Source organism: Paroedura picta, chromosome 4 (genome assembly GCF_049243985.1).
Source record: "Paroedura picta isolate Pp20150507F chromosome 4, Ppicta_v3.0, whole genome shotgun sequence".
Taxonomy (NCBI): Eukaryota; Metazoa; Chordata; class Lepidosauria; order Squamata; family Gekkonidae; genus Paroedura; species Paroedura picta.
The window spans coordinates 60,473,139-60,485,800 of NC_135372.1; the positions used below are offsets into that span (position 1 = coordinate 60,473,139).

The 12,662-nt window shown below is 42.1% G+C and overlaps 1 long non-coding RNA gene across 8 annotated transcripts in view; it reads left to right on the plus strand.

The window, feature by feature from the left end:
* Positions 1-12,662, plus strand: part of LOC143835445 (uncharacterized) — an 86,269-nt gene that overhangs the window by 59,125 nt on the left and 14,482 nt on the right. For 5 of the 8 annotated variants that reach the window (XR_013230143.1, XR_013230147.1, XR_013230144.1 and 2 more), the window contains one exon: positions 1,144-5,443. This is a non-coding gene — a long non-coding RNA (uncharacterized LOC143835445). The remainder of the gene's footprint in view (positions 1-1,143; positions 5,444-12,662) is intronic. The other 3 variants (XR_013230149.1, XR_013230148.1, XR_013230146.1) reach the window with 3 other exon arrangements.

Below are 12,662 nucleotides of genomic sequence, written 5' to 3' on the forward strand. Positions count from 1 at the left end.
CAAAACCCATCTGGATAAATTAGAAATCATGTGGGAATAATTCACAGCTAGAAAAAAGTGTTATATTCATTGGGTAATTAGCACATGACAAATTATTGAACAGCCCTGCTTGCAAATATTTTTCAAAGCAAAAATTTCCTGGCACTATGAAAGGGTTTTTTTTTTAATATCTACTTGAAGCCCTTCCAAATTTTGCCACAGAAGTTACAAGGATGATTTTGTCACAAAATTTGTGCCTTAGCCAATGAGAGTGGTAGCCACATGGGCCAGGCCACAGTGGGGAGAGGGGAGTAGGGTTGCCAACTCTTGGCTGAAAAATTCCTGGAGATTTGGGGGTTGAGATTAGGAAGAATGAAACTTGGGGATACGAGGAACCTCTGCAGTGTATAATACCATAGAGAAGGGGCAGTCAAACTGTGGCCCTCCCATGGGAATTGCAGTCCATGGACTTCTGGAGGGCCGTAGTTTGACTACCCCTGCCATAGAGTCTGCCCCCTAAAGTAAGGAGACCAGATTGTCCCACTTTTAGAGGGACATCTGGGGGTACCTGGCCAATTGTACTTAGTTGAAATTAAATTATATATATTACAATACTATTTTTGCGTTCTATGCATTCTATGAAACTTTTTGTTGCTCCATATAGACCAAATTTTTAATCAAGAACCTCCCCGGTCAATGGTGTCCCACTTTACCAAAGTTAAAATCTGGTCACCTTACCCTAAAGTAGCCATTATTTCCAGGAAATTAATCTCTGTGGCTTGGAGTTGTAATTCTGGGAAATTTCCAAGCCCCATATAATGAGACGGAGGTGCAGTCATTCCCTTCTTCCTGTTCCATCAATAGAGCTCTTCTCATAGAAGGAAGCATTTTCACCCACAGTATAGCCTCCTGACCCATTTGGCTGTGAGTCCATATGAATCACACAGCTCTGTGCATAAAATAAAAGGCCACAGTGAACTGGAGCTCAAACAAGAACTATCAATTAACTGCCAATTCAGGAATGCTATGGCAGATTGCAGGAAGCAATTAATGAAGCTGCAACAGAAGAAAATGAGAACGTTTAAAGGGAAAGACACCCTGTGCAGTCACAATCATGCCTTGACTGTCCATGCTGGGTAGCCTAATGCTGTATTTTGTATTTAGAAATTATTAAATGCGAGACTGAAAAAGAAAATCCAGGATGACAACAAGGAAAACACTGAGTTGCCAGTGTCACCTGGCTTCCCCATTAAATCTGAGAGAGCAAGTCATGGCAATTCTAGACTACAAGACTACTGCAGAGGTAACCTCAGAAATGTGTGATCTCTCATTCACAAAAAAAAAAAACCTTTACAGTCTAATGATGGCTTTCTTTCTGAAATATAAGTAGTGAACAATGACAAGTAAAGCACTGCAAATTAAAGCCGCTGTCAGCTTCCCTAATTTTTCCTTGATTTGACTTTGGTGTTATATTAAAGGTGAGGTCCAATCTTGCTACAATCAATTGCTCTTTTAGCAATACAAAAAAATAACTATAATAGATACAAAGTCTATCATTCCCTCTTTTCCTCCCCTGTGCAAAAAAAAAAAAAACAAATCACAGAAGGTTGCACATGTATATTGTGAGGAAAGGGTTTAAGAATAAATATCTAGGGTGGGAAATACTTGTGTTTCAAATTGCTCTGCAGTTTGGCATGCTGGCAAAGAGAAACCAAAACAGAGGCTCAGCAGCTTTCAGATAAATTCTGTTGCCTCTTTTCCTTTACTCGTTTGCACCTTAAATGCAGGAGGGGGAAGACATTGTTCTATTCAGGCAGTAACCACAAGAAAGATGCGAAAGGCTGAAGGGAGAAGCTGAAAAGTGAATGATAGTTTGATTGCTGTGGTTCCTCAGGTTTTATCACATTAAAATAGGTTTAACTCTTCAGTGCCTGTACCTGTGCCAACAATAGCAGGGAAACTGCTTTGTTACAGAGAATAGGAAAAGGGAAGAGGCTTCAATTACTCCTGCATATGATGTCCCGTTAATAGGCATCAATCTCTGTGGTAGGAGCATTTAGGTGCAATTGTGTTATTTAGGATATTAGCCAGGACCAGGGTACTCCAGTGGATTGTAAATCATGGTTAATTAGTCATTTGGAGGGGTGAATTTAGCACTATAAATAAACAGAAAAGTTATGTCCACCAAAACACTAGAGTATTTAGCAGCTTCTTTGAAAGTGTGAAGCGAACTTTTAAAGAATTATATCAATATAAAACTAGGGAGCTGAATCAAAGATTTCTGTGAAGTCAAGGAAGGTGTTTTGGTTGAGAGGAGGGCACAAATGAGAGCACACACGTATGAGGCTTTAAGTTGACTGTCCAGATAAAAAAATAGGATAGATTGAAACAATCTCTGATTAAGACGCCAGGCAGTCTTGCCAATCATGAGGTTGTACTGGGACCATAGTATTTATTTTATGTATTGACTAGTATCAAAGCCCATTTTTAAAATGGGCTTTGAAAGACTTCCCTTTGGGTTGCAAAGGACTCTGCGGCCCAAAGGGAAGGGAATTTGCCCCCCCCCCCCGGCAACACAGCCACTTCACTTTGGGCCTCAAAGCCTTCTCGCCAGCTCTGTGAGGCAGCGAGAGGGCTTTGCAGCCCAAAGGGAAGGGACTCCCCCCCCCCGATCCACCGGTGCCGCAACTGCTTCCCTTTTGGCAGCAAAGCCCTCTTGCCAAGGTGGCGAGTGGGCTTTGGGAGACAACGGAAAGGGAAAGGCCACCCTCCCCCCGCTGTCCCCCACCCCCAGGGCACTTACATGTGTCCTGGGGAGCGGGCATGGCCTGTACAAAGCAGGGCCTCAGACTGGCCATGCCCACTTTCTACCCACTTAGACTTTAGCACGTTATTATTAACAGCAAGACTGCTGTTAGAGATGTATGTTTGGATTTGTTACCTGCCACTCTCAGCCAAGGCCAGCTTGCGGTGACTTGCAGTTAACTTAACTTGTAATCCACTACCACCTCTCAACCTTATTATCTATTGCCCCTCAATTTATTTATTAATGTATTTATTAATCTATTCCACCAACCACAGCAGCTCAAGGTGGCTTATGAAAAATTCTGACCTAAGTCCTCAAAATCTCTTCCTCGTGAAATGAAAAAATGCCCACTTATAATGCAACTTCATATTTCTTGCGGAAAGTAGAAATATAGGAAGCCTCCACAGTGTTACATAGCACTGGCACTACTACCAGAAAAGGCAGCTTGAAATAAAGGCTCAGCTGGGAGGAGGCTCTGGGACAATCTGAAGTGGCAAACAGGCTCATAATAAGTGAAGAAGTGGCAAAATGCAGGATATAAATAATGCACTCCAGACAAAGAAATTTAAATAGATATATTTATGATACCTGTATGCAGTACATTTGTTCTCTATGACACCTGTGCCTAAAGGCCATCAACCAATATCTTTCAGGGATTCCCATGAGAACTGCCCAGGGGCTCCTCAGCCTTTTCCCCATATCCTGCCTTAAAGGACTCAGCCACAAGCTGTTCCCAGCATTGCTGTGAAAGAAGAGGAGAAGTCGGGTTTTATAACCCATTTTTCACTACCCTTTCCTTCCTCTCCTTACAACAGACCCCCTGTGAGATAGGTGGGGCTCTATGATTCTTCCGTAAAAATGACTTGTCTACAAATACAAATCTACTAATTTTACACAGACTTTCTCATTATTCTTATTTATGTATAAGTTATAGTCATTTGAATGGCATAAGAGTTTTGACTGGTTCCAGTTTGAGAATGAGGAAAAGAATCAAATGGTGTTCTGATTTTCAAATCTATTCTTCATGACCTTCTTTCATTTCTCCCTTTCAGCTCTCCAATTACTATTGGCACCTTTCTTTAGATGAGCAAGGTGTAAAAGGTATCCTGGATGACCCCTATTTTCAATCATAAAGGGTTATGAAAAATGCATTTAAATCCAGAACTGTGGTGCTGAGTGCCATACCAATTAACCATTGCTTCTAAGTGGAGCACACAGAATAGGGAATTAGCACAAAGGGGGGGGGGGAAATACCCCTACCTGAATGTAAAGTGGGTGGCAATGAACTGTAAGTTATGTCATGTTGTGTTATCTGGCATCAAATCACAGTAGGGTGTGACACGACGTCAGCAGCATGAGTGGCACAAATGTGACATGACTGTGAAAAAAAAGGACTCCCTTTTCTTAAGAGAGCATTTTACTTTTAATCAGATTGCTGCTGTCAATTCTGTTAACAGCTCCCTGACCCGAATTTTCAACCAAGACAGACATCTGGATTTGGAAGGTGAGGACCTTCCGCACGGCAAAACTTTAACATTCTAGGCTAAAATTTTGGAGTGAAAAACACTCCTCTATTTTTTCCTCCCAACCTTTCAGAATTAATGAGAGGGGTCTCTTCTTTTACCTTTCTGATACTGAATCAATAATTTCATTTCTCTATTACAAATCTTAAGACAATACCGGCAAAAAGTATACGGGAATTTTACTTACTCATGTTTAATTATTGATGCAGGCTTCTTTAAACATCTTTGGCTCCCTGAAACAGCCCTTTAGAACTGTGTTCCATTTCTCATTGCTTACCTATTCTGTTTGTTCTCCAGCTCCCTGATCCTTTTCGATTTTCTGGAGGTTAGCAAGTGCTGCATTGTCTGCTTTTGAAATGTGTCTTTAGGCATGCTTTTGTTTGACAAGGAATGCCAAGGCTGAGCTGACAAAGTCTGTTTGAAAATCTTTTTCCAGGTATACAAGATCAGTAAGTCTGTTCAATGTATTCTGTGATTAGTATTTTTCTTCAGATATTTATATCAACATTTCAGTTTTTGTGAAAGATGTTCCCCGAACATACCTGTCAGTGAGAAACTTACTCAAGATAAAGTAACAGTATCATTTATATATTCAAATGTAGAGATATATTTATGGTAAACAGTTGACATCTCTCTCCCTATAACTTAAAAGAGACGTACCATTAACAAGCCCTCCTCTGCAGGTTTTTTTTTTTTTTGGTGGGCTGAAACAAATATCAACTCAAGGAACATGTCTCTTAGGTCTTTGGGTTTCAGCTCTTTGCAAGACCTAAGCCTAATATTTATATTTTTGAACTCTCCCCATTATCATGGCAGTTAACATTTATAAAGCCAGACATACAGTTAAAAATGTTATTTTCATCCATTTGACGTAGGAAAGTCATAATTTCCAGTTGATGTCTTATTTTCAGTAAATGCTCATCTTTTTCCTTAGTGTGTGTCTTTGGAATAGGCCTACCAACTCTTGGAAGATACATCATTAACAATGGGTCCAACGCAGAGTGAAGTCTAGCCCAGCCATCCAGAGCCCAATCCAATGTGGTCAAGGAGTCACAGTGCAGAATCCCTGTGTCCACAGGAAGAGCTTAAGGGGTAAATGGGTACAGCCAACAGAAAATATTCTACTTATTTTAAGGTGCACATCTATCCAACTTGCTTACAAGCCCCACCAAACAATATATTGCATTATTTCCCAAAATATGCTAAAAAAATTAAAAGATGCTACATTTATTTGTATTATATTGTATGTGTGTTATAGGCTCTTTTAGTTCTTGGTTGAAATCTCTGCCCAAACTAATTAATTACAGAAGAGAAAAGGGCTGAGCAGTTCACAAGAATTCTATGCTGTCTTATAAGTCTAACAAAGTTTGGAGTTGTTCACTTGTTGATCTGAAGCAAGAGAAAAAAGTTTGAGTCCATTGAGAACCTTTAGAACCAACAAAGTTTTATTGAAGGCATGAGCTTTCATGAGCACAAATACTTCTGCAGATATAGGGAAACAGAATATCCCCAACCATTACATATAGGTAGAGAGAGGGTGGGTTGTTTAATAGCCAGGAAGGGCTGGCTAGAGTGAAAATTCATTAGACTGAGTGATAATAGCTGAGATTGGATTAAGACAGTAATCAAGATATATGAATTGCCGCAAATAAGCACACAAATACAAGAGAACAAGCAGACATGACAAGATTTGGGTGGCTAGTTCCTAAAGTAATATCAGCTTTTCAAATATCTGTTTTTCCACATTAACAGGAGAGAGACGAACGACAACACAGACACAAAGTCACACACATGAAGCTTTAGTTGAAAATGGAAATAAAAACTGAATGTTGCACAGTCCTTTACCTTGGACGATGCTAAACAGTTAAAAGCAAATACTCTCTTCTTATATAAAAAAACAGCATCTGGCAAGTAGCCAGAAGGGGAGGGACAGTCGTACCACTGGAAAATTGGTCAATTGGTAACTACACTGAAAGCCAGTATCAAGGTTATGACTCCAGAACAAACAAACAAAAGGAAACTGATATGCAATTCTATAAGCAATGAAGGACCGGCAAGCTCACAACGCTAAACAGATTCTTAAGGGGCAGCAAAACATTCCAGTCCAGTTTAAATTTGATTCCTGAATGTGCCTATCATTTTCTGCGGACAATGCTAGATCTCTCCAGGGAGGGCAGTTTTGAGTGTTGTGCAGCGTTTTGACCAAAAGGTGATTCAACATCAAGGTAGATACAGAGCTTAAATCATCACATTGTTTCCTTTTACTATCCTCCCATCTCTGTTCTTTATGAGTTATCCCTTTCTAAACCTACTGAACGCAACAAATTTAGAGGTAGGGATACCAGCCCCCAGGTGGGACCTGGAGATCCCCTGAAATTACAGGGGATTTTTAGACTACACCAATGAGTTCTCCTGGAGAAAATGGATGCTTTGGAGGGTAGTTTCTGTGACACTGTATCCCATTAAGGCCCCTGTCCTCCTCAGAGAGGCATGCTTTATTGTGACAACTTTGGAGGGAAATCCTATTTGGCTTTGCATGCACAATTGAACACCTATTTATTGCTCCAGGCAGTTTGCTCTAAACAACAACAACAACAACCCCGTTCCCGGGAGAAGGGAGAGGGAGGTGGGTGCGAGACTGGGACACTGGAGGTGGAGATAGTGCTTCTTCACCTCCACATATTTCTTTAGCGTGTGGCCTGCTGGTTGCTCTCCTGTAGCTCATGCTTTTTAGGTTGGGGAATCCACTTTATGTGATTCCTCAACTACCACTTATAAAATGGCAGATGTTGCTTAAGGTTTGCTGGATGGACACAGGAGGTTGGCTATGTCATGTGAAATGTCAAAAAATATGGCATCTTCATAAGGTGGGCTTTTCACTATATTTATCGGGTGCAGAATGGCCCTAGGAATTTACCAATCTGGATCTGGTAACCCTATCCCCACAAACCCCACTGGTGGCCAGGGGGATCTGGCAATCCTACTTAGAAGCGTGGAGCTTTTCTTAGGATTACATTATTACTTCTTTGTCCCCTCCCACTGTTGTCTCTGTTGGGAGAGTAATTGACACAGTAACAGTGTGCAGCCTGAAAGACGAGTAAATAAAGAATTAACATACATGATAGAAAAGAAGAGTGACCATGATAGGATCGTAACTGGGGTGTGCATTTGGCTAAACCAAGCTGAGGGGAAAGCCAATTCCTTCAACTTTTATTTGGCGCCATTCAGCTATACTGATCAGCTGGGGTAGCAGGAAGTAAGGGCTCAGTTTAAGCTGTTCTGTAATAGGAGCCAGCCAAGGTGATGTTGAGCTTTCAGCTCTGTGTGCAGCAGGGAGACCTCCCTGCTGCACACAGATCCTGGAGAGAGCGTCTCCAAAGCCCTCCCACCCATCCCTAGCCAGGTCAGCTGGGACAGATCCTGGGGGCAGCTTCTCTTGTGCTGTGGCTTGAACCACACTGCAGGAGAAGCCAAGCCCAGGGAGAGGCTGTTTTTTAAAAAAAAAATTATTCCATCACAGGTATATTGGACATGAACAAATGAGATTTCCAATGAATCCCAGGTCTGAATACCATACCAGTATTCAATTTTCAGAAATACTGAGATATTTTCAGGTCTAATAGACTAGAACTGAATAAAAAACCCAATTTTTTTCCCATTGAGAGAGTGACAGACTGGTCTTCTAAGAAGAAGGGGGACATTGTCCTACGACAGACAGGGAATGCCACTTAACAGGAGAGAAGGGTGCTGACCTCACCTTCCTATCCAGTTGTCTTCTTGCTGCCCCTCGCAGGGTCTTCTTCTCTTCTTCTTTGTACACTAGACATTGCTCTTTTCCAGCAGTCTCCCCATTACCAAAATCTAGAAGGTATGTCCCTTGGGAAATTTTGTAAGATTTGACTGGGGCTGAATCTTCACTTACTTTGTTTATTCCATTGTGGATCCTGCTGAATTCAGATCGATTTGAACTCTGGTCTTCCCCCCCCCCAATTGAAACAGAAAAGTGTTCTTCACATGATTAGGGAAGCTCAAAACGGGAGGGGGGAGCCAAGTGCAGCAGGAGCCTCTTTCTTTTCTTGAGGGGGGATGGAAGAGGATTGGAGACAGCAGAGGAGGGAGAAAAAAACAAGAGGCAAATCTCTACCGAGGGAAGTTAGGGCTTTTGGAGTTTCTGCTGAGAGAAGTTAAAACAAGCTTGCAACCTGGGAACCAGGAACTGACACCCTGGCCAATCAGGGCTTCTCTACCACAAAGGCTGAGCAGCAAGTTCGGAACAGGCAGAGCTCTGCATGCTTTCTCATGCTGATTTTTCAAATATTGATGGTTATATCCACTCTAGGATATCCCGGGGGAAAGGTATGGTCACTCCAGATCAATCATTCTTGTTGCAGATGGAAAATTTAAATTGGACAAAATCAAAATGGAAATCGCATTCAGTGTAGACGGCAGGGACTCAATCGATCTGGGATTGGAATAAAAGCTCTATGCAGATTCAGCCTGGGTTAGTCTCACAGTTTAAAAATTCTGTGTGCAACAAATAAGTACATCAGGAAGAGACATTCTAACCTAGCCCACACTCCAGTGTTGTTTAGAATTAATCTGAATACATAAATAGAAGCTGGATCATGCCATTCTTTGGTGCACTGGAAATCTGATAAAGAAGTCCATTGGCATGTCACCTTAGAGACAAACAATATTCATGAGTCACCATTTACATATTCAGTTATTTAGGAAAATCAAACTGAAATTCCTTCATATGGGGCAGCTTGCTGGATGGGGGAGGAGTTAAGGCAAAGTGTTGAACCTGTCATGAGTCTTTCAAGTGTAGTTTCACTATGTGGTGGGCAGGGGGGAGGTGAATAAAATTTTCTAACAGGACCAAAGCTAATAGCCATGTCTACATGCAGTCTGCACATATGGTATGATCCCTGTTTCTCCCAGCATGGAGATACTACTATACAGTACGTTACTTCCAAAGACTGCATCTTTGGGATAAGGGGCATACATTGCTAAGTGCAATGAAGAATCCCCCTGCACAAAGCTAAACCTGAGTTACTCACATATACCTAATCGCATAGATTCGGACATGTTTTGGAGTAATGGGGTTATAATATGTTTAGCAGACATTGGACGTAAACAGGAAAAGAATCTGAGGTGCTCATGACTTGGATTTAGGGATGGATGTAGATGTAGAAGATATATCTAGATATATAGATATATCTTAAGACCTTTTGACATTTGTAACATAACCAAGCAGTTCAGATATCTTACAAGAGCTATTTCATTTAAAAGGTGCCGAGTTCGCTAATTAAATGAGAAACACCTTCTGTTAATAATTTATTAGAAATGCAGGACAGGATAAAGACGGCATCTAAAAATACCAGCTGCGTAAGCCAGGTTTGAAATGGCTCTGATAAAATTAGGGGGGGGGGGGGAGCAGAAATTCTTTGACTGTCTCACTTTCTAACAGAACACAAGAAAGGAATATTTTAGTTTGTTCTCACCCTCCAGGCAAAGTAGTATAAAACCCCTGGCCTGATTCCAACCCCATTATCAAAGGACCACTCACCTAATCTAAAAAAGCAGCTCTTCATCAATTTATCATTAACAAGAGCATTACAATATAATGTAGGGAAACGGCTTTCCACCAGGGATTCAGTTAATGGGAGGCTGGAGCTAGATAACAAGCATGGCTGCAGATATGCCACAGTAGGTGAAGGTAATATACATATATTCTGAGCAAAGAACACTGCAAACAGCTCCCCCCCCCCATACACACACACACACACACATACTGATGAGTTTCCCCGGAAGAGTCAAAATTGGGGGGAGGGGATTAAGTGACATTCAAAATGGAATCCTTGCAGTATATTTTCTGCATCCTTTGCCAAATAAGGGAGTTATTGCACAACACATCATTAAGTTGATGTGTACACATTGTTTAGCCATAGACTTAAATATGAAAATGTACCTTTGTTACTGAATTATGAATATATATTCTATCAAACTTGTATAGTTTATCCCTGTTGCCATAATTTCTACTCTTTCCCACATTGTTTAACATTTACATGTACCCTCTGGCCCAGCTGATCTAGAGTTTTGGGGTCAGCTGTCACCAGTATGCAGATGATACCCAGCTCTACCACCTGATAGATGGCCTCCCAGAAACATTTTCCAGATGTTTGGAAGTGGTGACATCCTGGCTCAAGCAGCATCACCTGAAATTCAACCCTTCCATGATGGAGATCCTGTGGCTGCGTAGGAAAGAGTCAAATCAGGAAGTGCGTCTCCCCTGCCTGGACAGAGTACAATTAGAGATCTTGCCTTCTGCCAGGAATTTGATGATGATCTCTGACATCTCCTTGTTAATGGAGGAGCAGATCATGACGGTAGCCCAATTAACATTTTTTCATCTGTGTCAAGTTAGGCTATCTAATCCCAGAGCAACTAGCCAAAGTGACCCACGTGACGGTCTCCGCCAGTCTTGATTTCTTTAACTCTCTCCATGTGAGCCTACCCTTGGGTTTAACCCAGAAGTTACAATCGGTACAAAATGCGGCTGCCAGGGTCCACATGGGAACATCTTGGAGGACCCACATTCAGCCAGTGCTGACACTGCTGCATTGGCTGCTGGTGGTAGTCTGGATCAAGTTCAAGGTTTTGGTATTGACCTTCAAGGTCATTTGCAGTCTGGGCCCAACATATCTGAGGGATTGTCTATCTCCTAAATCTCCTCCCCCCCCCCCCGCCACGAGCACTTGTTAGAATTCTGCAGGTTCTAACAAACTGGTGATCCCAGGCCCGCGTGAAGTGCACCTGGCCTTGACCAGTGCCATGGTCTTTTTGGTCCTAGCCCCTGCCTAATAGAATGAGCTCCCAGAAGAGCTAAGGGCCCTGTCAGAGTTGTCACAGTTCTGCAGGGCTTGTATGATGGAACTCTTTCATCAGGCATTTGTTTGAGGCTATGTCAAGGAAAATCCTTGGGTTCCTCCTTCCCCAGACACTTATAAACATTTTTGACCATCTTTAACATCTACCTCAAGGCATGGAGTCAGGTGGGAGGGGGGTTGTTGGGTTGGGTACAGAATTTTGTTGGGGGGGTTAACTGTTATGAGACTTTGCTGCCTTTTATTGTACTTATTGTATTGTATGGTTATATTAGAGCAGAGTGGTGAGGCAGCAGAAATGCAGTCTGAAAGCTCTGCCCATGAGGCTGGGAGTTCAATCACAGCAGCTGGCTCAAGGTTGACTCAGCCTTCCATCCTTCCGAGATCGGTAAAATGAGTACCCAGCTTGCTGGGGGGTAAACGGTAATGACTGGGGAAGGCACTGGCAAACCACCCCGTATTGAGTCTGCCATGAAAACGCTGGAGGGCGTCACCCCAAGGGTCAGACATGACTCGGTGCTTGCACAGGGGATACCTTTACCTTTACCTATGGCTATATTGTCTGTAAACCACCACGAGCCCACGAGCCCAAAAACAGCAGTTAACAAATTGAATAAATAATAAATAAATAAATAATAAATTTCCCCCATGGATGCAACAACATGGAAGACCTACTAGACTCAAGCTGACAAACTCCAATGCCTTCCCATGAGCAAGTGGATCCTCAGATATACGTAATTTGCTGCTTGGAAATGTAATCCAACCAGATCTCTATGTCATGCTCAGTAAGGAACGTTATATGGAGTCTGGACAAGGCCATTAGAGATGAAGTATGGAGCAGACCATCCATCACCTTTCCCCAGGCATAAGACCATAGCTATTCCTGATTTAGTTTTCTCCTATCTTTTTTTAGCGTTTTGCCAGGGTCACAGTCATCAGTAACTTTGTTTTATCAGGAACTTGTTAAATTCTACAGTCTCCCATTTCCTTTCCTGAGGCCTCTTTCATCATACCCTTGGGAGGTACTAGAAACCACTCTTTGTATGAGTGATTTTTTCCTGCTTTCACCACTAGGGAGAATATGTAGGAAATGTCTCTCTCCAAAGTGTTTAAGGTGGTGGGTATATTGCTCACCACCTTCACCCTATGAGGTAGCCTACAAAGGACAGCTGACAAAGAAAGAGTGGTCCAAGGTTACCTGGTGAGTTTCATGATGGGCAAGGGAGGAAACCTGGGTGGAGTCTGCACGGGGCTTTTTATTCAGTTCCACTCCGAATAAATCCCTGCCGTCTACACTGAATTCGATTTCCATTTTGATTTTGGGTTCTTTAAATTTTCCCTCTGCAACATGCATTATTGAGCTGCGGTGACACTACCTTCCCCCCGTGTTATAATTGATCAAGCCACTTTGACAGTTCCTAATATTAAAGTGTAGATCTGTATTACCATCTGGATTAACATCCTTCC